General features: G+C 42.0%; 1 long non-coding RNA gene across 1 annotated transcript in view; it reads right to left on the bottom strand.

The window, feature by feature from the left end:
* LOC134478980 (uncharacterized) overlaps positions 1-24,182 on the bottom strand; it is a 71,133-nt gene extending 46,951 nt beyond the window's left edge. Inside the window, exon 1 of the long non-coding RNA XR_015620231.1 lies at positions 23,313-24,182. This is a non-coding gene — a long non-coding RNA (uncharacterized LOC134478980). The remainder of the gene's footprint in view (positions 1-23,312) is intronic.
* Positions 24,183-27,068: the final 2,886 nt, after the last annotated feature.

Raw genomic sequence — 27,068 nt, 5'->3', positions numbered from 1 at the left:
TGAATCACTGCCTGGGCCCTCGTTTCTTCTTCTTCACAAAGGAACTGTGAAAACCTCTCTATCATGTTAATGTAAAGTTTAAATAGAAGAATACATACAAGCAAGAGTTAACTTCCCAGCTTCTGGTAGGGGCACATTAAATATTAACCTTTTGCATATTGCTGGGAAGACCAAAGGTCACACCCAGGTTAGCCCTAGTTCACACCTGTGGTCCAAGCATAATTAATCATCGTACACCCCGTCACTCTGCAAAGATCCTGGTTTGAACAATAAACTGTGTCTCTTTTTATTACCATCATCTTAATTCTTTTGTCCAATTTTTATTCTAGAACTTTCGAAAACCTGTAGGAACCTGTTGATTAAATCTTACAATCTCACAAGAGATACAGATGATGTTTTAATATCAATGAACAAGAATGAGGCTAATGGCACTTCAGAGGGAGGCAGACAGCTTAGAGCAAAAGAAAAAAATATTGGTTTAATACTTTTAAACTGCACATGAATCACATGAATGTGGGGTTGGGGTGGGAAGTGCTGTCCTTAGTGCATTAACTGGCTAAGTCTGTAAACTTTGGAGAGAGCATGATCAAGAGTCCTGAAAAGAACCCAGTTTCCCAAGACGTTAGTATTATCTATTTGTCTGTAAAGGACATGTTTGAGTAATATAGATAGCTTAGTGGGTAAATCTACTTGTCTGTCACCAAATCCGGTGCTCTGACTTTTATTTCCTGGACTGATATGGCAGAAGAAGAGAATCAATTCCCACAAGCTATCTTATGACCACACATATGTACACACACACACACACACACACACACACACACACACACACACACCACAATAATAAATAGATAGATAAATAAATGTCTTTGAGATGACATATGTTTGCGGTAAGGAACCTAACTCATTTGTATCCCACAGTTCTGAAGTCTCCTTCCTTCCAAATGCTCATCTTAGTGGGAAAGAAAACACCTATATTACAAACTCAAAGCTGAGACTAAGGGAAGAACCCTGAACTTCAGCGTGTATTTCGACACAGTGAGAGCGCGTGAGAATGGGTTCTGTACATACTTATGTATGCTTTGTGGTTGTAACCAAGCAAATCCCTTATAAGCCAAAGAAACATGAATGGACTTTCTAGCGTTAGGGATTCTGTTCTCAACTACCAATGTGTTTATAGAGCTGCCAAGTGCCCTCATCAAACGTTCCCACTTCAAAACTGTGTCATAGGCTTCTGAAGCAGCACCCTCAAGGGCAGTGGAGCAAATATAAGCACCATCTCACTTTAGCAAACTCAACAAACACCATTGTTATGAGCTAACAGCCCTTATTAAGGACTCTCACTGGTGTTGGTTTAGCAAATAGCATTAAGGAGAAAAAGGCAGTCAGCCACTAAGCTCAGTATTGACCGATGGCTATCACTGTTAGCCTCCTCTTGTTTAGCACAGAGTCCTTCCATTCCAGCGCCTTCAGGAGAGAGCTGGAGAGCTGGCTATGGAAGAAATGGAAGCGTTCATATTTGAACTTCCCATCAAAACATGAAGCTGTCAATAGATATTTGTGCTTTCAAATGTTAGATGCTATTTTGGAGAGGGAATTTTGATATTTAAATGTCAGCATTTCTACAATATGTCATGATGCTGAAAATTTATGGAGCCTGAAAGCCTTAGTGACTGTATTTGAGGAGTTATTAATCTTCTAGGGAGAAAGGAAAGGGACTCTGCTGCTCGTAAGGTCAAGCAAGACAAAGGCTGTCACACTGATGAAATTTTTATTCCACATTTGAGTCAGCTTATACCGTGGGTCCACTGCTTCTGTTTTCAGTAACTTGAGTTGAAATGGACAATTTACACGAGCCACTCTCCCCAGCTGATAGAAGCTCCACCATTCTCTTAAAGCCGCCATAAACACCACCTGCCTCCTCCAGGTAGCATTTCTTCACTCTTTCCTTTTCCAATCCCAGCAAGAAATGATTGACCTTTCTTCACTGAATTCCCATAACTCAAATGGTAGCTGCATATGAGTCATATAAGATGGTTAGTGAAAAACAGAATACAGCGGGTACTTCAATAAGAATGATTACAAGTCTTGTTACATGGTTCGATGGTTTCAAGGCCATTTTGCAAAGAAACTGTGTTGTGACATGATTGGATACACCCAAAATCCCAGCACTTGAGAACCTAAGGTGGGAGAATTGAGAGTGCTATATAGCAAGACCCTGGGGAAGAAATGGGAAAAGGGAGAAGGGAAGAGGAGATAGAATTAGGGAGGAGGAGATAGAATTAGGGAGATAGAGGAAAGGAGGGATAACTGTCCAGCTGAATCTTTTGTGCAGAGATTTAAGAAATTCTATTTTAGGCCTGCACCCAGAGCTGACCCTGTGACACAGCTCTCTGTACCCAGATTCCACTAGGAGAGAACTGGTCTCCCAGGAGTGCTGACACACCTGAGAACACAGGTAAGTCCCCACCACTTCTGCTCAGGGGTACCCGCCCAAAGACCTCAGGACACAGGAACTGAAGAGCAATATGGGACAGAATCCTTCTGGTTTCTGTCTGTGACCTGACTCTGTGCCACAGCTCTCTGTACCAAGAGCCACTGGGAAAGAGCTGGTCTCTAAAAGAAGGAGGGAAGCTACACCCTAGAAAAAGTAAGAAAGTAATTTAATTTCAACTAACCCAAAAGAAGAGAGCCACACAAACATAATTCTACCTCTAACAACAAAATAACAGAAAACAATTATCACTATTTTTTAATATCTCTTAACATCAATGGACTCAATTCCCCAATAAGAAGATATAGCCTAAGAGACTGGATACATAAACAGGACCCAACATTTTGCTGCATATGGGAAAAACACCTCAGTGACAGAGACAGACACTGCCTTAGAGTAAAATGTTGAGAAAAAAATTTTCCAAGCAAATGGTCCCAAGAAACAAGCTGGAGTATCCACTCTAATGTCAAATGAAATAGACTTCCAACCAAAAGTTATCAAAAAAAGATAAGGAAGTACACTTCACACTCTACAAAGGAAAAATCCACCAAAACAAACTCTCAGTTCTGAATACTTATGCTCCAAATGCAAGGGCATCTACACTCATAAAAGAAACTTCACTGAAGCTCGAAGCACACCCAGCACCTCAAACAATACTAGTGGGAGACTTCAACGCCCCACTCTCATCAATGGACAAATTGTGGAAACAGAAACTAAACAGAGATACAGTAAAACTAACAAAAGTTGGGGTTGGGGATTTAGCTCAGTGGTATAGCGCTTGCCTAGGAAGCGCAAGGCCCTGGGTTCGGTCCCCAGCTCCGAAAAAAAGAACCAAAAAAAAAAAAAAAACTAACAAAAGTTATGAACCAAATGGATTTAACAGACATCTATAGAACATTTCATCCTAAAACAAAAGAATATACATTCTTCTCAGCACCTCATGTTACCTTCTCCAAAATTGACTATATAATCTGGCACAAAAAAGGCCTCAACAGATACAAGAAGATTGAAATAATCCCATGCATCCTATCAGATCACCACAGACTAAGGCTGGTCTTCAATAACAACAAAAACGATGGAGAGCCCACATACACATGGAAGCTGAACAATGCTCTACTCAATGATAACTTAGTCAAGGAAGAAATAAAGAAAGAAATCAAAGCCTTTTTAGAATTTAATGAAAATGAAGGCACAACAAACCCAAATTTATGGGACACAATGAAAGCAGGGCTAAGAGGAAAACTCACAGCTCTGAGTGCCTCCAAAAAGAAACTGGAGAGAGCATACACTGGCATACACTTGACAGCACCCCTGAAAGCTCTAGAACAAAAAGAAACAAATATACCCAAGAGGAGTAGACAGTAGGAAATAATCAGACTCAGGGCTGAAATCAACCAAGTAGAAATAAAAAGAACTATGGAAATAATCAACAAAACCAGGAGCTGGTTCTTTGAGAAAATCAACAAGAGATAAACCTTTAGCCAGTCTAGCCAGAGGGCACAGAGAATATATCCAAATTAACAAAATCAGAAATGAAAAGGGAGACATAACAACAAAATCTGAGGCAATTAAAAATATCAAAAGATCCTACTGCAAAAGCCTATACTCAACAAAACTGGAAAATCTGGATGAAATGGACAATTTTCTAGACAGATACCTGGTACAAACTTAAATCAGGATCAGATAAACCATCAAAACAGTCCTATAACCCCTAAAGAAATAGAAACATTCATTAAAAGTCTTCCAACCAAAAAACTACCCAGGACCAGATGGGTTTAGTAAAAAATTCTATCAGACTTTCATAGAAGACCTAGTACCAATACTCTCCAAATTATTCCACAAAATAGAAACAGAAGAAACACTGCCCATAGACTTCATTCTATGAAGCCACAATTATGCTTATATCTAAACCACACAAAGGTCCAACAAAGAAAGAGAACTTCAGACCAATTTTCTTTATGAATATCAATGCTAAAATACTCAATAAAAAATGATCATCCATCACAATTAAGTAGGCTTTATCCCAGTGATGCAGGGATGGTTCAATATACAGAAATCCATCAATGTAATCTACTACATAAACAAGCACAAAGAAAAGAACTGCATGATCATCTCATTAGTTGCTGAGAAAGCATTTGACATAATTCAACACCCCTTCATGATAAAAATCTTGGAAAGATCAGGAACTAAGGCTCATACCTAAACATAGTAAAAGCCATATACAGCAAACCAGTAGCTAACATTAAACTAAATGGAGAGGAACTTGAAGCATTCCCACTAACATTAGGGACTAGATAAGGCTACCCACTGTCTCTCTATCGATTCAATATAGTATACAAAGTCCTAGCTGGAGCAATTAGACAACAGAAGGAGATCAAAGGGATGTAAATTGGAAAGGAAGAAGTCAAAATATCACTATTTGCAGATGATATGATAGTATATTTAAGTGACCCCAAAAATTCCACCAGAGAACTCAACAAAGTGGCTGGATATAAAATTAACTCAAATAAGTAACCTTCCTCTACTCAAAGGATAAACAGACTGATAAAAAATTTAGGAAAACAACACCCTTCACAATAGTCACAAATAATATAAAATACCTTGGGATGACTCTAACCAAGCAAATGAAAGATCTGTATGACAAGAACTTCAAATCTCTGAAGAAAGAAATTGAAAAAGATCTCAGAAGATGGAAAGATCTCCCACGCTCATGGATTGGTAGGATAAATATAGTAAAAAAAAATGGCCATCTTGCTGAAAGCAATCTACAGATTCAATGCAATCCTCATCAAAATTCCAACTCAATTCTTCACAGAGTTAGAAAGAGCAATTTGCAATTTCATTTGGAATAACAACAACAAAAAAAAACAGAAAAGCAAAAACTATTCTCAACAATAAAAGAACTTCTGGGGTGATCACCATCCCTAACCTCCTGCTATATTACAGAGCAATAGTGATAAAAGCTGAACAGTATTGGTATTGAGACAGGCAGGTAGATAAATGGAATAGAATTGAAGACCCAGAAATGAATCCACACACCCATGGTCACGTGATCAAAGTTAAAACCATCCAATAGAAAAAAAGACAGCATTTTCAACAAATGGTACTGGTTTAACTGACAGCATGTAGAAGAATGCAAATCGATCCATTCTCATTGCCCTGTACAAAGTTCAAGTCCAAGTGTATCAGGGACATCCACATAAAACCAAATACACTGAAACTAGTAGAAGAGAAAGTGGAGAAGAGCCGCAAACACATTGGCACTGGGGAAATTTTTCTGAACAGAACACCAATGGCATATGCTCTAAAACAAGAATAGACAAATGGGACCTCATAAAATTGCAATGCTTCTGTAAGGCAAAGGACACTGTTAATAGGACAGAACAGCAACCAACAGATTAGGAAAAGATCTTTACCAATCCTACATCAGAATGAGGGCTAATATCCAATATATACAAAGAACTCAAGAAGTTAAACTCCAGAGAATCAAATAACCCTTTTTAAAAAATGGGGTACAGAGCTAAACAAAGGAATATCGAATATCCTAGAAGCACCTAAAGAAATGTCCAACATCTGGGGTTGGGGACTTAGCTCAGTGGTAGAGCGCTTGCCTAGCAAGCGCAAGGCCCTGGGTTCGATCCCCAGCTCCGAAAAAAAAAAGAAAAAGAAAAGAAATGTCCAACATCCTTAGTCATCAGGGAAATGCAAATCAAAACAACCCTAAGATTCCACTTCATACCAGTCAGAATGACTAAGATCAAAAACTCAGGAGACAGCAGATGCTGGCGAGGATGTGGAGAAAGAGGAACACTCCTCCATTGTTGGTGGGATTGCAAGCTGGTGCAATCACTTAGTCTGGAGGTTCCTCAGAAAATTGGACATAGTACTACCTGATGACCCAGCTATACCACTTTTGGCATATACCCAGAAGATGTTCCAATGTATAACAAGGACACGTGCTCCACTGTGTTCATAGCAGCCTTATTTATAATAGTCAGAAGCTGGAAAGAACCCAGATAGCCTTCAACAGAGCAATGGATACAGAGAATGTGTTACATTTGCACAATGGAGTACTACCTAGCAATTAAAAACAATGACTTCATGAAATTCTTAGGTAAATGGATGGAAGTAGAAATTATCATTCTGAGTTAAGTAACCCAATCACAAAAGAACACATATGGTATGCACTCACTGATCAGTGGATATTAGTCCAAAAGCTTGGAATACCCAAGATCACATGAAACTCAAGAAGAAGGAAGACCAAAGTGTGGATGCTCCAGTCCTTCTTAGAAGGGGAAACAAAAATACTCATAGGAGGAAATACATAGACAAATAGTGGAGCAGAGGCTGAAAGAAAGGCCATCCAGAGACTTCACCACCTGATGATCCATCCCATATATAGCCCCAAACCCACACAATATTGCTGATGTCAAGAAGTGCATGCTGACAGGAGCCTGATATAGCTGTCTCCTGAGAGACTCTGCCAGAACATGACAAATACAGAGGTGGATGCTCGTAGCCAACCATTGAACTGAGAAATGCATCCCCAGTGGAGGGGTTAGAGAAAGGACTGAAGGAGCTGAAGGTGTTTGCAACCCCATAAGAAGAACAACAGTATCAACCAACCAGACTCCTCCCAAGAGCTCCCAGGGACTAAACCACCACCCCAAGAGTACACAGTGATGGAGCTATATGGCTCCCACCACATATGTAGCAGAGGATGGCCTTGCCAGGCATCAGTGGGAGGAGAGGGCCTTGGTCCTGTGAAGGCTTCATGCCTCAGTGTAGGGGAATGTCAGGGCAGTGGGTGGGAGGGAATGGGGGGGCAGGGACACACTCATAGAAGCAGAGGGAAATAGCATGTTTCTGGAGGGAAAACCAGGAAAGGGGATAACATTTGAAATGTACATTTTTTAAAAATCCAATAATAGAAAAAAAAAGTCAAGAGAGAAAGAAATTTTGATTTAGTTTATCTGGTATAGGTTCTGTAATGTCTCAGTGTTATCCAGGCTGGCCCTCAAGCTCTCCAAGCCCCTGCTTCAGCCAACAGCTGGAATTAATCACAGGTGTAACTCTCAACACCAATAGGTTTGGAGAGCTTTCATTCAAATCCAGCATGCAAAACAGGGGTTCCTTGTTCACATTTGAAAACTAAGACCATAATCTTTGGGTGAATATTGGAGCCCACTAAGTAGCAGCTATACTATGTTGTCATAGTGGAACTGGAGATTCACTTGGTTTTCCAAGAATCATGATGCCATGTGCATGTAGAAAATTGGGTATAAAAAGCTAAGGCGGAAATGAATTGTTCTACTCTCTAGAGATAGTGCTCGACAAGTGGGAGTGGGAGTACCTACTTGATTGAAGGAAAGTGGTCCCAACACTGCTGCGGAAAGGGAGAGCAAAGAATCCATGACTAGTAACCTGGACTTGTACCAGAACTAATGCTGAAAAGTGGAAACACTACAGAAGAATGTTGTCAGTGTTTCCCTCTGAGATCTGAAAACACCTTCCTCCATCTCCCTTTGGTATCGAGTAAAACTGGTGTTGGAAGACTCTCCTCCATATTAGGAAGGCTAGAAATAGGCCTTGAAGAAGCAGAGCAAGGTGATGAAAGGCAGTTCCCATCTGGCTTACACGTGTCAGCCTTGTCTCCCAGTCTAGCTTGTTACACAAAACAGGTGTTCTACAAGGATCTTTAAAGCAAATCAAGTGACTTCTAGGAAATATCTTGGAGAGAACACTGTGGTTCCTCCCACCACAAAGGACTGAGGACAGTAAACCCAGAGACTCGTGGCTGTTGTCCTCTTACCCATTTACAAGCCAGTGGAGCACAGAGTGTCTACCAAGCAAGAGCCAGCACATGGAAAGAAGGAAACCACCTGAGTGACATTGGGTTGGTTTTGGGTGTCTGCCTATTGCTGATGTTTAGGAAAAGTTTAGGAGAAATTTGGTGCAGATTCAAAGTAGGGGGAACACTGGGGATTCTTGCTTGTGGGTCAGATGCACACATCCCAGCAGCAGCTCTCTTCTCCTGAAAGTTGTTTTGTTTTGCACAGAAGATAGATGTAGTTCAGTCATGTGCATGTGTGCACACATGGGTGCATACACACACACACACACACACACACACACACATGCACACACACATATGTATACACACACACACGTGCAAGCACACACACATGCACATGTGTGTGTGGAGGCCAAAGGTCTCAGCTCCCATTCATCAAGTGCCATCTACCTTATTTTTAAGAGTTGGTCTCTCATTGATGGGATTAGATAGCTGAGCTGGGCTGGGTGCCCTATGAGCCCTATCTTTTTCATGTGGATTCTGGAAGCTCGAACTCACATTCCCTTGCTCCCAGAGTTCCCTTTCGTGACTTGTGAATCGTCTTCCTGGGACTGTCCCTAACTAATTGGGTTAACTACAAAAGTATTAGGAGTAAGTCTTTCTTTCTCTGAGGCGCTTAAGAATGGATTCCCATCTGGCTTTGTCTTGTCCTTCAGGGGACTTACAGCTTCCATTTTGAGTCACTCCAGTGGGTCTGCCAGTTTGCACATCCACCACCATCTCCGTTGCAGCATGGTTGGTTGTGTGACTCCATGTTAATCAGTGTCAATGATCTGCATCTCTAGAAACAATGACTCATCCATGAGTATATGTATGATATCATTAAAGCCATTTCCTCCCCATGTATGACAAACATTTAGCCTCCTCCTTCTTCCCCTAATCTCAGAAGTGATGGGGGGAATGACAGTCTGAGACACTTCAAAGATCCCTTAAAGATTTCCTTTATTTGGATGTCAATTCCCATCCCTAATTATGAAATGCATGATCCATACCCCCTTATAATCCCATTGACCTAAATCCAATTTGTGTTTTCGTAACAGCTTATGCCTTTATACCATTTTAAGAAAGTAATTTATTGCTGTAGTTCTGGTTAGGAAGTCAAAGACGAAGGATCCCTTATCTGGGAGGAGCCTTTGCAAAGTCATCCCATGATGCAAGGCAGAAGGGCATGCACACACTCACGACAGAGCAAGAGATTCAACCCCTGGCTTCAAACTCTTCAATGACTGGTAATAACCTATTCACAATGGGACTCAAACATTTCCCATTAGCTTCACCTTCCAACACTGCTATGCTAAGGATTAGGATTCAAACTCACACATTGTAGAAACACATTGCAATTAGAACACCATTTCACATTTGGAAAAGAAGGTTGAACATAATCTTGTTGCTACCACTATCAGTTTGACTCTGGAAGTGGCATGGCCTCTCTGAGCCTCAGTTTTCTTTTCTGAAAAAAAAAACAATATTGTTACCTAAAGGGTCATAAGAATTAACCATGAAGAGATGTGCCATTTCTCTTTCCAGTGCCTGGCTGCTGCATGTGTTCAAAATCTATAAATAGCATCTGTTTCCCACTGGGGCACATGAGAAGACGCGCATGTCAAGCATGGCTCCTTTGTCTCATCTTGAATCTATGTCCATCAAATGGTCACCTTCCTCCAAGAAGAGATTCATTTTCAGTATTTTGTGGTTCTAGAACCACCTCAAATAGACAATTGGATAAATGGGCCTGAACATCCTATGGTCACACCTTTTATATCACAGACCAAACATGGGCATGATAGTGGTGCTAAAGTTAATCATAGGTTAACTATGGGATCTGCAAGAGCCACCTTGAAAAGCATTGGTAGACTTCAGCTTCCAGGAACTGGATCTCTAACTCCAACAGAAACCTAGGGCCCTAGGTTTCTCTACAGTTGAAGCCTCATTTGTTGCATCTCCCCTTCTGCCAAGGCCCAGGACATGTGCCACACATCTTCCCCCAGATCATCAGGCTCAAGTGTTGGGACTCTGTGGTACACTCAAGAGCAGGACAAGCCTATTACAAACAACACTGTGCTCAAGACCTAAACAAGACAAACTGATAGGAGAGGGATTCTGAGGACCCGCTCCTCATTAAAGGACTATTGGCAGTTAAAGATCATTGAGAGTGGTTGCCATTTCTTGATGGTCGGCCACAGCAAACTTGCTCTTGTCCTAGAATCTAAGCTTCCACCCATGCTTGGGCAAGAACTAAACTTGGTGGGTCAACACACAAAGGAAAGGAACTTGTTGAGTAGAGGGTTCTAGCAGGAAAATGATGATGATGATGATGGTGGTGGTGATGGTGATGGTGATGGTGGTGATGATGATGATGAAGAAGAAGAAACTATGAGACATGAAGGGCAGAGGTCCCTGAAAAGGAGAATTCCCACTTAATCCTTCTAGGGGAGTGAGTTTCTGCCTTCTGATCTTTCTGATAGCTATCCCAGGTACCTTGTGAAAATGCAGATTCTGGTCCAGAAAGTCTGGGGATAGGCCTGACAGTGAACATTTCTAGCAAATTCCCAGAGTTGCTGATGATTTGGGCTCAACAAATACATTCCAATCAGCAAATCTTGGGCATAGGCGGCTTCCGATCACTCTTTGCTATGTAGCTGAGATGAGGGAGTTCTTTGCAAATGTGTCAATCAATAAAACCAAGGAAGTGGACTGAGGTGAAAATCCTTTATGCAAGGCTGAGCTGTGGGGTTAGAGACCTTGCCCCATGGCTTACTAGACATGACATTTTCCAGCCCCTCTGAGAACCCATTGCTTTTTGTTCTCTCTCTCTCTCTCTCTCTCTCTCTCTCTCTCTCTCTCTCTCTCTCTCTCTCTCTCTCTCTCTCTCATAAAAAGCCAGTAGCAAAATGTCTGTCCCTTGGGGTCCCTGGTATACTCTCAGTGTCTGCTCTAACATAGAAATCATACCATCCGTATTACAGTTGCTGCAAGAACTATGTGGTTCATAAGAGGAACTTGAAACAGGGTTGTTATTGGTGTTATTCATGTTCATTAACTGAAAGAATAACAGCTTCCCTTACACCACACAGAAAGAACAGGGGAAAATATTACTTGCGTTTATTTATAGTAGAATTTGCACTGGGTGCCGGGATAAATTGACTCACAAATTTCTAAAGCATTTTGGATCCATAATATTATGCCAATTTTTTCAGTTCGGGGAAACTGAAACTTACAAAGGATAACCAACTTTTATCTAGACTTACAAACCTGAGTTAAATACACAGGACCAGTTGTCCCTGATGTAAAGACATACTTTTCCCTCATCTGGCCTCCCCATCGTGCATGGGATGTGATCTGGCTGTGCCTTTGCACGTCGTGGTCTGCTGTCCAAAGCTCTGCATACTCACTGTCAGGACTCTCACTGCATCCCACATACTAGGCAGGATGTGGGTCACAGTCTGTTTACAGGACCCAGGTCTGGATGGCACCATCCTGTTGCTGTTGGTCTGTTTTTGCTTTCTCACACTCAGAGTTGTGATGAGTCAGACACAGACAAATCCAAGGACTATTTGTACGGATCTCACACCAAGTTACCCTGAAGGTATCTGAAGACCCCAAAGGTCACTGGGTGAAGGTGTCAAAGTGGGCAGACAGATGACCTCTCACCTCCTTGCAGGAGGAAGGTGTTTATTGAGCAAAGGGTTCAAGGACATCCTCTCTGAGACCCAAACAAGTCTGAGTCACCAGCCCCACATGTTTTCTCGCTCAGATCCAGGTGCCAAGCAGGGCAGGACCTGCCCAACTAAAATCTAGCACAACTAAAATGGATGTAAATATGTTAACATATTGTCACCGCACCAACCTGGATTCCTTTCCTCGTAGCTTAATTCTACCACAGTAGTCCCTCCTCTATGATAGAGACAGTGCTTGCTTCCCACAAATAACTTCTCTCTCATAGAAAAAAACCTCTCGCTATCATATCACAACCCTCATTTCCCAGCACCCCCTGCTTCTTAGAGGGGTTATTTGACTATTCCACAAGAGTGAGCGGGAGTGACATATCTTACTCTTTGGACAAGACAGGAACTCTACTACCCTCCTAAATAAGAAAAACAACCCTAGGTAGAGGAGTTGAAGTCCTGACTCATTGTATGAAAGGCTTCCTGGTCCAAGGTCACCCATAGAGAAGGCTTGACTGATAAGAAGTCTTATTCCCAAACCAGGATACTCTCAGATCGGATGGTTTGGGTGACTGGCAGTGTTGTTGTTTGGATACCAGCATTGAGGTAGCAGCTGAAACACAAGACAATGCTTTCCACTCAGAACTTTGTCACCCTAACCTTATAAAGTTTCAGATGGCAAACCACCCCTATTGTCACTTAGAACTATAGAAAACATGGTTTGGGGATGATATATTATTTGTTCCAACTCATAGAGTTAGTAAGTAGCAGACATGAGTTAATTTGCAAATTACAGATATAAGGTATAAAGAAATGTCTGCCTGGTGACAGATAGAAAAAGAACTCCCCTCTGAGACTGATCTTGAAAAGCCATTAGAGTATCTTTCCATAGTTGTTTCCAAACAAGAGTCTGTGGCCTATGACCTGTCTCTCTCCTATAGACCCCCATCACTAGTGCTGGAAAAGATAACAAGAAGAGCAATAGCTGAGCCCTGTCCCTTCAGTCTAGGTCAGATGTGGAATGAGGGGAGTCCTTGGAGGGTTGGGGGTACTCTTTCTAGACTCTGTCACTCACATTGGGTATAGCTCCAGAGAAGTGGTAACAGGTCTATGTGCCCACTGTAGGATTAGTGTGTCTCAAACCTGCTATTGGCAGGTTATGGTGAAACAGAGTTCCAGTAAATTTCCCAACTGGGTGACTCAAAACTATTCAAATTAAAGTTTGCAATGGTGGCCAAGTTACAAGGTGTAAATTATGGCAAATTTAGAGGGCACTTATGACCCTGGCAACAGCATTGTTCTTGGGTGGAAAACATACTGAGCTTGGCGTTAGAAGCCAGAGATCTAAAGACTGTCTCCATGGCAGATGTGCCTTGGCTACCTGTAACCAAGACAAGACACACTGACATGTCAAGACCCAGCCTAAGGAGCTTCCTCCTTTCTGAAAAGGGGGTGTGGTGTGTGGAGAAGTACAACTCCATCTTCCTTACAGTACTGTCAGGGAATTCCCAGTATTTCACCTTTGTGCTCAGCATCCACAAACCTTACATCTTCTACCTAGACTGTTGTAGCAGGCCCTTGGATAGGAGAGGTCCAGAACCTTGTAACCCAGTGCCCTCTGCATTCTTCCCAGAGAGAGCCTACTTCTGTTTAAAGCCATCAAGAGTTCCATACCCTTGGAGATGAGATGCCTCAGTGGGTAAACTGCTTGTTTCACAATTAAGGGAAACTAAATTCAGGTGCTTAGCACCCTTGTAAAAAAAATTAAGGGGGTGTGTGGTAGCCACGCGATCCCTGCTTTCCCAGAATAAAACCCCAGCTCCTTAGACCACTGCTTGAAGTTTTCCATGATACAATGTTAACTTCATTTGTATTCTGTATGCCACCCTACCCTTGACCACCAACACCATTCTCCCATTTCCTCGTGCACTTTCCTGTCATCACCTTTTAAATACCCTGCGGTGGCCTTCCTTTTCCTGGTTATTAAGTGTTCTATGCCAACCCATCATGCAAGGCCAATGTTAGTAATCACATCTAGAAGCTGTTCCCGATATGTCTGCTAAATTTTCACACCCCTAAATGATATCATCTTTCTTATCTCCTCTCCTAATTACTGAGAAAAAGAATTTCATCTGACTCTGTGACTTCTCTAGTAGCTATCATTATACCTGGTAAAAGGTTGGTGTGGTCCTCAGAAGAAAGGACAAGAAAGGACTCAGCAATAGCAGTTGGAAATAGGAGAGCTAAAGCAAGTCACAACTTAGTCACAAGCATGCTACCATGTACAGGGTTTAATACAATGAGGACTTTACCTCTTGCTATTTTCATAGTCTCTCAGCAGCTCCCTAGGGAGTGTTGATTTAATTGTCTTGCATCTATGCAGGGTCTCTGCTCTCTTGAGCAATTAATTTACTTATAGTTGTGCGGAAAATGCTGATAAGTCATAGAAGTCCCCACAGGACATTTTAGGGTCAGACTATGACTAGTACCATACATCATTGTCATCATTTGAGACTCCGTCAAAATGTAGGGTCCCTGACCCCACTCAAACCCACAGAATCGTCTTCACTTAACAGGATTCCTGTGTGATGGGTGTTATCATATTAGAGCATTAGACCACACAATAGTGGACATCACGTCTGCCTAGGTTTTATTGGCAAGAACTCATTGATCCATGTTAGTTAACTTTCTATTTCTGGAACAAAACTCCATAATGAAAGGATTGCATAAGACATTGAGTTCTAGGCTCACCATGCAGAGCGTTAGAGTCAACAACCATAACAGCGGAAAGCACGGTAGCAGGCACTGGAACAACATCTGATCCACAACCACGGGCCAAAGAGAGACGTAGAGAGACATATCTGGGAATGGCATGGGCTTTTTGAAACCTCAAAGTCTATCCCCAGTGACACACCCCCTCCAATTAGTTCCTAATCCTTCCTAGACAGTTCCACCAACTGTGAACCTAGAATTCAAATAGATGACTATGTGGTGACCATTCTCATTCAAGTCAGCACAGAAACCCTAACCTAACTGTAAGGAAAGCTAAAAAGTTTGACTAGCCCTATCTTAGTTTATTTCTCTGTTAACACAACAAAAATCAACTTTAGGGAGGAAGGTGTTGGCTTTAGCTTGCAAGTCACAATCTATCATAGACTGAAGTCAAGGCAGGAACTGAAAGCAGGAACACTGGAGGCAGGAACCAAAGCAAAGACCTTGGGAGAATATTGTTTACTGGCTCACTCCACAAGGCTTGCCATTTTGCTCTCCTATAGAGCTCAGGACAACTTGCCTAGGGTTGGCACCATCCACTGTGGGTTGTCGTTCATCAACCACCAGTCAAGACACCTCTCCCACAGACCTGCCCACAAGCCAATCTGATGGGAGCAATTCCTCACCTAAGGTTCCCTCCTCTTAGGTATCTCAGTTTGTGTCCAGTTGACAAAAATATAACCAGTTCATGCCCTAATATACAAGCATATGTGTAGTGGACAGACATACATGTAAGCAAAACAACATGCATATAAAATAAGCTTTAAAGATTAAGAAATGAAATGGATGCAGTTTTCAGTGCAGACTAGCTATCTCTGCAGCAAGTCTGCCTGTTCTGCAGTAGCAAACAAAGTGCAGGGGTCAGGGATGAGGGTCCACATAAAGAGGTAGGTGGTTTCAAGATGGCGGAATCCAACTCAAGGTCAGGAACCTCCAAGATGTCTGTGGAGAAATGCAATCCAGGAAAAGGCCACCTTAAATGCCCCCCAGCCAATGAGGTTAAAAGAACCTTTATTAGTTGAGAATGCACTAAGGACCACAGGACCTGAGAGGCCACTTGTGCAAAAAACTGCTAATTTTCTGTGATGTTTTGACTCATTTTCATTATTGCCATTGTTTTTCTTCCTTACCAACTGGGATTTTCTTTATTCTCTATGCATTTTACTTGCTTGTTTTTCCAGAAGACAAGGATTTGAGGTTCACATACTTGTATCTCTTCTTCATGGCTGATCGATTAACCAGAACCAAGCAAAGCAATGGTTGGAGGATAGTAAAAGAACTGTTTGAAAAATCTTTTTTTTCCACATAAACTGTTTAGAGACCCTAATAAGAAAACCTGTGGCCCTTTGTGATATTTGGTGACATTTTATTTGGTACACACTAAGCTATCTCTACTCTTAAGTTTTAAAGCATCTCATTAAAATATAAGAATGGAAACCATTTTATTTCACAATATGAATGATAGTCATCCTGCCATGTGCCAGAGAGCAGACAGACAGATTGACCCTGAAGCAATCGGAATTTTCCCATCGGTGATACATTTCGAAGTTTCATGGCAAAATATTCCTTCTCTAAACATATGGAATTCTTACTTAGAAACCACAAATACTTGATCTGTATACTCAAGTGGGAAAAGTATATATGTCCAGAGAAAGTATATATTATAGGAGGCAATTCTAGTGTTGAGTTGAATCTGACATTTCACAGCCTGTCATATGATTTAATATTAGGAGTAAGGGTGGTGTCCCACCGTTCACTCCATGCTGCATGACTAACATACATATGTATACCATCAGCCATGGGATAATTTGGACCTTGTCTTGGCCATATGTCTTTTCCTTTTGCTGTTGCCTGGGGAGAAGTGGCTTCTCTTAATGAACTGTTCTTCTGATAGTTCTGACAACTGGCTTGATGACTTCTAAATCTTTCTTTCCAGAATTGCTCTTTTCTAACCCCTGTGGTATTGGGGATTGAACCCCAGACTTCATGCATGCTGGGTAAGTACTATCCCAGCCCCCACATTGCATTTGATCTCATATTTAATCAATTCAGTGTGGACACCTCTGTTTCCAGAGGACAATCTTCTCCCAAAGTGACTCATCCCTTCCTGTCCTTCATGTAAAATTACTCAAATACTTACTGACTTATTGATAGAGGTGTGATTTCATTCAGTTTCCTCATTTTCCATTTCTATGTAATTAGTATGGTCCCTTGTGGACATTTACACGTATTCTACCTATGAGAACTTGAAGATGCTTTTTTGAAAAAAAAATAAAATAAAAACCAATGCTACAATACAAGAAAAACAACCAAGGAAATGTTACATGAAAGAGAGTGGGGCAGCTTCCCTACACTGTACGAAGAGGAAATGAACACCGATGAAGTGTTATGGTTCTCAAAGTCGAAAGCAAAGTCGGAAACATTTATCAAGGTGCATGTGAATCACCAGTCCTGTCAGATTAGAGGAAGCATCAGCTGCTTAGGAAAAGTACAGTTTTCTTATGTAACAAAAGCAGTGTCAGCAAAAATGGGTGGTAGGCATTATCACACAAGGTGACCAGACCAAAGGAACCTCCCTGTTGTGTGTCTTGTTTATTTAATAATTATACCTGACTTAGGTAAATTGGGCAGTGAATGCCTGATTAGCTTCTCTTTCAAGATGGCTTGAGGTAGAGAGGACATAAGAAAATTGTTTCCTTATTCCATGCTATTGTCTAGTTCTGAGAAGATGACATTTCACTGAGAGGCTTAGAATTGAATGTTAATGCCGGGTGTGGCAGCACACAGAAGATATTTGGAGGCTGAGGCAGGAAGTTCAGGAGTTCAAGGTTAACTTAGGCTACATAGCAAGATTATGTCTCAAAGGTACAATAAGGGCCAGTAAGATGGCTCGATAGATAAGAATGCATGGTGTCAGGCCTGATGACCTGAGTTCAATTACTGGGGCCCAAATGAAGCAAACAGAGAACCAATACCTATCAGGCAATGTGTGCCATAGCACTTCCAGGCACCTCACCATGCAAAAATAAATAAATAAGTGTAAAACGGGGCTAATAAAATATGAATCCATTTTAAAGAAGTCTCTGGGATGTGGTATCTCACTGTGTCCCTTGTAACTTTCACCTGCCAACACTGTACTACTTCCTGGTCCTCAAAAAGCTCTTTCCTCTTTACCTAGACCCTGTCCCCTAGAAAGCCTGAAGTACCAGTTTGCTATGGTAGGAATGTAATGACACTGCTGAACTTGCCTAAGTCTCTTCTTTGCTCCTGTTACAGAATAATTGAAACTGGTCAATTTACAAAGGTGAGGAATTTATTGGCTCATAGACCAAGACCGTGGTGTAAGAAACTGGCAAGGGGGCCTTCTGATTGAGTTTTGCCATAGCATCAGGAAAGGGGGCAAGGAAGCTCATCAGTGAGAGGGACTTTGCTCTGATGACAGCATTCTTAACTCTTGAGGTCATGACATGTGTCTTCTAAGAGAAAAGACTACACTTGCTGTGAAAGAGAATGGCTGATTTAGAATGGCAGTGTTTGGGGGAAAGGCTGTGGTAAGAGGATTGAGTGTTGTTCTACAACCCAAACTGGCCTGATCTCAGTCTCCCTCCGGAGTGCTGGGACTACAGGTGTGCATCACAATAGCCAGAGAATGGCAGTCTGGTGGCCAGAGTTGGAAGGCACTTTTCTCAATGACGGTTGCCAACAAAAGCTTTCTCTCATCCCTTCCACACTCAAGCAACATTACTCACTGCTACAAAACACAGGCTCGGTCTCAGTGTCCCTCAGTGCTCATCATCTGGGGCCCCATTATCAAGAAATAAAGTCAACACAATCTTCTTTGTTCTAGACAAAGTGACAAACAGCCAGGGCTCAGAGTGTAACTCGGATGGTACAGTGCTTGCTCTGCTTGCACAGAACCTTGGATCCAACCCAAACACAACATAAAACAGAGATGGAATCCATGCCTGCAGTTCTAGAACTCAGAAGGAGGCAAGAGTTCAAGGTTATTCTCAGCTGCAAGTGAGTGTGTGCATGCGCGTACACACACACACACACACACACACACACACACACACACACACACACACCCTTTGTGACCTGGGGTAAGATCAGCTTCTCACTGTAGATCATTATCAAGAGCTTAGTTACTGTACTCTGGCCCCTGTCTACCTCCTGACTGAGGGCTTAGAGGGGCCTGACAGTTGCAGCTACAGATGCACTGGTTTGCTGACCGCACTTCAGACCAGTTGAAAGAGGCGAACTTTGGAATCTGACAGAGTTGGATTTGAATGTGAATTATACCCCTGGTGACTGCCCCAGAGCAAGCTATTCTCCCTCTCCTGACCACAATTTCATTATCTGTCAAATGCAAATAATAATGGCCAGCTTGTGGCATAATAATGAGGAATAGATGACAAAATATAAACACTCAAGGCATATCATAATGCTGAAAAAATGCTAATTATGGTAATTATCAATTTAAATATTTTATTATAGCCATTATCATTATTATTTTTAAATTGCATTGAAATTGCTTGTTTACCTCTGTCTTCTTAGACTAAGTTCACCTTGAACTCGGCTGTAGTCTTTAAGACAAAGTTTCATTCAGTGTAAACCGACTGTGTTGATGGTAACTCCACAGTCCTAACAAGGACCAGCAGATACCGACTATTAAGTGCAGAGCCCGAGAAGTTCAGAAAAGACTGTCCATTCAGCTAAGCCCTCTCTGGAAAGAAAATGGAAAGTAATAAGTATGACTACATGGTTAGGGGGTTTATTAGGAGGTGAGATCACCTACATGATTTAGTTTCAGTCTCACAACCATATTGCCAAAGGGATTGTGATTCCCAGGCTCCTTTATGAAGCTCACCAAGGGAAAGGGCGTAGAAGCCAGACTGTTGACTTCAAGCTGGGTTCTCTACTTTGTCCTAGTGACCGGTAAGTATTAGCTTATGTCTAAGACATGATCAAAAACATGACTGGACCTTCTCCTAGAGATCGATCTGACTTAGTCCCTGAATTCTGGATAAGAACGTGGTTTGTTAGCATTTACGGGTGATTCTGCTCCATGCAGCAAGAAAGATATCCCCTTTCCCATTCTCCTCTCCCCTGCTCTCCTCCCTTCTATCCTGCTCTCCTCTCCTCTCCTTTGCTCTCCTCTACTCTGCTCTCCTCTCCTCTATCTTCTGCTCTTCTCCCCACCTCCTATCTCTCTCCAAGGTCTTGCTATGAAGCCAAGGCTAACCTAAACTCGCCGTGTAGCCCAAGCTAGCCCCAGAAGCTACAGTTTTCTTTCCTGTGCCTTCTGAGTGCCAGGATTACAGGCACTCAGCCATACTAGGCATCAACAGATGCATAAAAACACAAAGCTATACATATTTTTATATTTCTTCAAGTCACCTGTTAAGCATGCCTTCAGCCCAGGTGATAACAAGATGAAAGGAAAATCCCTTGCCCAACAGAGCCTGCACCAAGGGTAGAGGTGGCCCCTGTCTACACTCTGCCGTGATCAGGACACTGAAGGCACAAGAGTTCTTAAGGGTTTGGGAGATCGATGCTTTGCCTGCTCTGTACTATCATAACTTTCTTAGCTAGCTAACATTGGCATCTCAATCTACAGCCCCCACGAAAGGGGATTCATTGTGGAGGATGCCATGTGTCAATTTTCAAGTCTGTCTCCTGGGGAAAGTGGTGAAGAGGTGGGTGGGCAGAAGAATCAAACCTTTTGTCTTTATATCCCTGATCCCAGCTCCAGGCCCTGGGCAGATCTTGCTAAGGGTGTGAAAACTGACTTACAAATGCAAAAGAAAAGGAATGTCATCTTATCCTCAGCATCATGGTTTGCAAACATGTGTTTGCAAGCTGTCCTGCCCCATTAGGTTTGAAAGCTTCTAGAATTCAAAGGAAAGTTCCTTTCCCCCTAAACCCATGGCAGGTACTTCCTTTACTTTCCAAGGAAGACATTAAATACATAAAAGAGCATTTCCCATGAACCATAAAAATGATAAACAATAAACTATATGGCTTGTGAGAGAGGAAACATCATACACTGACTTGGAAAAGTGCTTTTACTGGAAACAATGTGTTTGGAGATGAATTTATCATCCCTATTGCCAGACCTTGACCTGCCAATTCGCCAGGGAAATCCAGGGGTGTGAGACTTTGTTGCCAGTGCCAACGACTGGCAGTTTTCAGATGACATTGTTGTATTACACGGTCACGTCAGTGCTCACGACCACACTCCCAGACAGGGAGAAGCATTTCTATTTCACAGCTCCCAGCACCTGATGCACAAGGATCACAGCTTACTAACACACGGAGCTATTTATCTCCTCATATTTATCCCGTGGCTATATTATCTCCCTTAGGCCAAGGTCTAAGAGACCGGAGGCCAGGGATGGACTCATGCTACCACAAATTATAGAATTTCCTTCTTTATTAACACTAAAACTATTCTTTCATATATATTTGCCATATTTCCTTTTACGTAGTCATCTGTGAATTTGTTTCCATATCCTGGTCATTATATATTAGTGTGTAGTTTGGGAGTGTAAGTATCTATTCATCATCTTGATTTCAATTCATTTGGATACACACTCAGAAGTGGAGTTGCTGGATCATTCAGTGATTCTATTTTGAATCTTTTGAGAAATCACCATGCTGCTTTCCATAGATGCTACAATATTTGGCTTGCAAGATGCATACATTCAATACTCTGTCTGTTCAAGACATTTGTCTGTGACAAAAGATAATGTATATACACTACTTCTTGTTAGGTGTTTTTATCACAAACACGCAAGTGATGCAGGAACAGGAAAATGCCAGGTAACAGGTAAAATGACCATCTTTATGTTTTGGGCATGTGTCTGTTTGTGTCCAAATTCATCAAATTGTATTTATTAGATCAGTGTTCCACATCAACTACACCTCACAAAAGCTGTTAAGCCCGGGAATGGAACTGTCTGCTAGAGCACTTACTCAGCATATGCAACACTGAGGGGGGAGAGGAGGAAGTTGAGAAGAAAGTTCACGTCTGCAATCCCAGGCAAGAGGAGACCTAGGCAAGAGAACGCACGAAGGTGAGACAAACTTGGACTTCACAGAGAGCTCTAGGCCGGCCTGTGCAACAAAGTAGAGTCTGTCTCAAACGAGAAAGCAAAATTTAAAGAATCTGTCTCACAACAGTGTTCATGTATCTGATATTACCAATCCATATATTTAAAATTGGCTAAGATGATAAAGTGTTTTTATAAACCTCTAGAAAAGAAAAAGTAGCAAAAAATGTAGAATGGGGAAGGGAAGATAGGAAGGAAGGAAGGAAGGAAGGAAGGAAATGAGGGATGGAGGGAGGAAGTGAAGGAGGGAGGCCTGAAATAAAAAGAGAGTCAACTATAGGTCACTGAAATATTATTAATATTTGCCTGTAATATCAGCGCACAAAAGGTCAAGGCAGGAGGATTGCAAGCTTGAATTTTGAGGCTAGCTTACTGCAAAGTATGATATACACTCCCCTCCCCCTCAAAAAAAATGTCTTTTTTGAGTCTCAATTTCACAGACTTTGTGTCAGATCTGAGTAACTCCAAGTCCAGAGGTGTCACTGAATAATGTTTCAATGCACTCTGTCCCAGCACAGAGCAGTGAAGAGAAGTCATCATCTCCCTCTTCAAATCTACCCAACCCCATTGCCAGGCTTCCTCACCAGGTCGTTGAACAGAAACTGTGTTGTTTTGGGGGGAATGTGATGCTACGAACAGTCCGAATATCCTAAGAGGAGCTGCCGAATCCTCACACAGAAACACTGAAGATGTCCAGGCTTCACCCAGACTGAACAGCAACAAACACACGTTACGAAATAAAGGAACAAGCATTCACTACATAAAGTTAAGGATAAACAGATATGGACATAAAGACTAAAGAAAAGTTCTGCAGTCCAACACCCCCTAATAATAAAGGTCAACACTAACGAAACACCTTTTTTTTTTTCATTTAACGTTTAAGCAAAGACACTTCCTCGTCCATTCCTGTGCACCGTCTTGAGGATTTTCCTGGGAACAGACGATTCTACCATGTTCTCTATTCTTTTTCCTCTAGGTTCTGTCTGGCCACTTGCCTGTCAGGAGTAATTTTGTAGTAAACGACTTTGAAAACAAGCATTTTTAAAAAGGTTAAGATTAGGGATTGAGCTGCAGCCCCAGATGTGGAGTCTGTTGGGTATGACTTTCACACGAATAACCGGGATGCTTTCTGAAAACCATCAATTGACAAAACCATACAATCCCAATCCAAGACTGTACCCAGGGTCAGCTTGGTAGAAATCCTGCTGTGGCATCATCAGTAGCCCAAACAGCTTTGCCTTTGACTCAACTCATTGTTAACATGACCTTAAAAGTCTTGGCTCAATCTCTTTAGTGTTCAGAGTTTATTCTTTGTTTGAGACTGGGTCTCACTAGTAGTCTCTCTTAGAACTCGCATTAATCCCCCTGTCTCTTCCTCCCATTGCTGGGGTTACAGCAGTGTACCAACTTACCTGGCATTCGTTCAACGTTTGGACGTGAGGTTTGAAGTGAAGTCTGACAGAACGGAGGAATGTGGTACTGATGAGAAAGATGAGGGCAGCAAGTATCCTCTTGAGTCCCCTTGTCCTTCTCTGTGTCAGACATAAACGTGTCACCAGTGGCCCTGAACACAAAATTCCAGCAGGCCCACATGTGTGACACGAGGGATTTCAGTTCTCTGACTGAGGAAGCCTGGGTCAAGAGAGAAGGGGTCCAGGTGCAGACTGTCCCAAGAGATGAGGCTTTGGGGTTTTGGTATTTAGACTTTGGATTAGTTTGTGCTCGTGGGTGTTTTGCTGTCAGGCACTAAATCAGAAGCAGACCATGCCTGCAGTAGTCAGCAGCCATTCAGTTCCTAATGTGACTTCCTTATTTCTGTTAATTGCAAACCATTTGGTTTTTTTTTTTTTTTTGAAGTCCATCCTTTCTCATTCATGAGACAAAGGTAGAACATCATAGGATTATCAAGATGTGATCATTCCAGCTGAGTGTGGCCTGGCCTGGCAGCCTACGCCTACAATTTGAGCACTCAGGAACTGAAGGCAGGAGGATCAGGAATCCAAGGCCTGCCTGGCTTATATCATAAGGGCCTCTCTCAGAAAATAAAAATAAAGAGGCACTCATGTACAAGCCATGGGATACATTCTGAACATCAGATGCAGAATATAATCACAATGCTCTAAACAGGACTTCCCACCCACCCCAGCCTCTAAAGGAGTCCAGTCATGTTGTAGGAGTCCAAGTCAGATTTTACTAGGAGCAAGTTTCCTTCTCCCCACCCTTCTCTGCCTGCCTTCTGGCTCAACAGCAGGCTGGTGGTTTTTCTGCCCAATCTAATCAGTGACAGGCACGCAGGCCAATCACTTCAGATATGGTCGGATTGATAGCACTGCTCCGAGGGTCATGTTTGGTTAAAGGTGGCTATTTCTTTATTGCCTCTGTAACTCAGGCTCCTTATTTACTTGATTGCTGAGGAAATGTTTACAGCCTTGTTCTACCAAATTTTGTTCTACTTCAGTTTCAGGCCTCACTGCTCTGAGGTGGTGTGTGAGCTTTGGACTGCAGTAAAGTCAGCCTCGCTAGTCTGAGCTGGCTTCTTATAAAACTGCAAAGCTCTGCTTCTGAAAACATTATTGTGTCAGAGGATTACGTGGTATCCGGTGTACAAAATCTCCTTGGGCTGACATCCCTCATCTTGTAGAAGAATCAACTTAACTTTGAGGCAATAAGTTTTTGCTTTGTGGAGTTAGTAATTGGCCCTAGGCAGGCTAGGAAACACCCCACCACTCAGCTATAGCCCCATCCCTTCATAAAGTTTTTATTTTGAGAGTCTCACCTAAGTTATCTGGGTTAGCCTTAAACTCATTCCATGTGTAGCTCACTCAGACCTTGAGCTTGAGATCTTCCTGCTTCAGCCATCTGACTAGCTGAATAGCCTATGCCATCATGCCTAGATGACAGTAGTTTTCAAAGGTGGCTACCTACACAGTAGAATCAACGGGCCAACTTTATAAATCACGGATGTCTGTGACTCATCATGCAAGACCCTAACTTGATCTGGGGTTTGTCCTGAGCACAGAAAGTATGACAAGCTTTCCAGATGGTTCTTTATGAGACCACAATATTGGAACTGCCTGGAGACAGTGTTGTATGGTCTTGTTTATTTTAATTCGGAGGAAACTCCACAGGAGCAGCTCAGTGGAAGCATCATTTCCTGTATTAGCAGGATTGAGCCAACGCTCTGCTAACTGACAGGCCTGGGGCTTAGTCCTCTGTGGATTGCAGAAATGGAGAAGCCAGGAGCTTAGTGGTGTGGAATTGATATAGGTGCTTTAAGGAGATGGTGTTGAGGTTCTATTGTATAGTAGAGTGATGTGATTAACACCAATCTATTGAATGTTTTGAATTAGCTAGAAGTTGGATCTCCAGTCACAAAGAAATGAGAAACATTTAAGGCCTACACATGTGCCCAAATATCAGCCTGTGCCTATAAGTATACATAGTTAGCTTACATCAGTTAAAAAGAAAATGATGCAAGATGTGATGGCACATACCCTTAATCTCAGCACTCAGGAGACAGGCACAGGTGGATCTCTGTGAGTTGGAAGCTAACCTGGGCTACATAGGGAATTCCAGGCCAGCCAGGGTTGCATAGTGAGTCAACCCTGTCTCAAAAGCAAAATAAATTTTAAAAAATAAAATAAAATATAGGGCTAGTAAGATGGATCGGTAGATAAGAGGACTTGCTGCTCAAGTATGTGGACCTGGGTTCAGATCCTAACACCAATGCATGCATGCATGCATGCATACATACATACATACATACATACATAGTTAGGTTTGATGATGCATGCTTGCAACCCCAGTGTTGTAGGAGATGGAGGCAGGATTGCAGGGACTTGCTGGCCTCCAGCTCAGCTCCAGGATCAGTGAGAGACCCTGTTTCAGTGAAATCAGACTGAGAATGATAGAGCAGAATATGTGAAGTTGCTCTTTGGTGTCTGCATTTACACAACTTCTGGACATTCACTACAAGGATAGATAGATAGATAGATAGATAGATAGATAGATAGATAGATGATAGATAGATAGATAGATAGATAGATAGATAGATGGATAGATAGATAGATAATAGATAAATAGAGACATGGATGATAGATAGATAGATAGATAGATAATAGATAAATGGATAATAGATAGTAGATAGATAGATAGGTAGATAGATAGATAATAGATAAATGGATAATAGATAATAGATAGATAGATAGATAGATAGATAGATAGATAGATAGATAGATAGATAGAGAAAGAAAGATAGAGGTAGAAAGAAAGAAAGATAGATAGACAGACAGACAGACAGACAGACAGACAGACAGACAGATAGATATATAGATAGATAGATAGATAGAATTTAATCCCTACCTGGGGAAGCACAAGGATGGAGGGCAAGTATGAAAATCAGAAAGATGATGAGGGAAAAAAGAGCACAGGGAAGACAAGTAAAGCCATGGACCAAGAGGAACTCTATGTGTGTTGCCTTTAGGAAACTTCCATCATCAGCTCCCTGGGTGTCAGGGAAAAAAGCAACAAGTGTCCTGAGATGGTTGTCCTATAACTTGGTGAAATGAAACAAAAGGAAAAGCAAGCAGTTGTGGGGTTTGTCTGAGCCAAACCACACAAGCTTAGAATGTTCTCGAGCTGGGCAGTCCTAAGGCCTGAGCTGCTCCGAGTCTCTTCCTAGCCTGGAAATGGAGCTTTTTAACAGAGATGCAGTCACTGCATATCAACACACACTAAATTGGGGAGGGCTGGGATGGGGTTGGAATTAGAAACTATTCCTTCTCCAACAGATTAGAGTAGGAAAAATAAATGTTGAGACCTTCTTCTGTACTCTAAGTGACAGTTACTTTAAGGCTTGCCTTAGGACTCGAGGAATTAGCTAGAAGATGAGTGCTTCAGTCACAGGCACCTGGAGGAATCTGGCTAAGGGTTATTCTGTGTGTCTAGAGAAGCTTCAGGATTAAGAATCTGTGAGTCAGGCAATTGCAAATCAGATGGCCTTCAGACCTCTTAATCTACTGAATCCCGAACAGTACAGCAAAATGAAGGGCAAATAAAGGATGCTCATGCTCTACCTGTTCTGTTTAAGGTGTCCAGGCTCCAGCTCCCCACTGACTTTCCTCAGTCTCGCCTCTTAATAATGAGCCTTTGTACCAATACCATGCAGT

Source organism: Rattus norvegicus, chromosome 5, assembly GCF_021556685.1.
Source record: "Rattus norvegicus strain SHRSP/BbbUtx chromosome 5, alternate assembly SHRSP_T2T, whole genome shotgun sequence".
Lineage (NCBI taxonomy): Eukaryota > Metazoa > Chordata > Mammalia > Rodentia > Muridae > Rattus > Rattus norvegicus.
The sequence above is the reverse complement of the archived record's forward strand: the minus strand, read 5'-3'. Positions and strand labels throughout refer to the sequence as shown.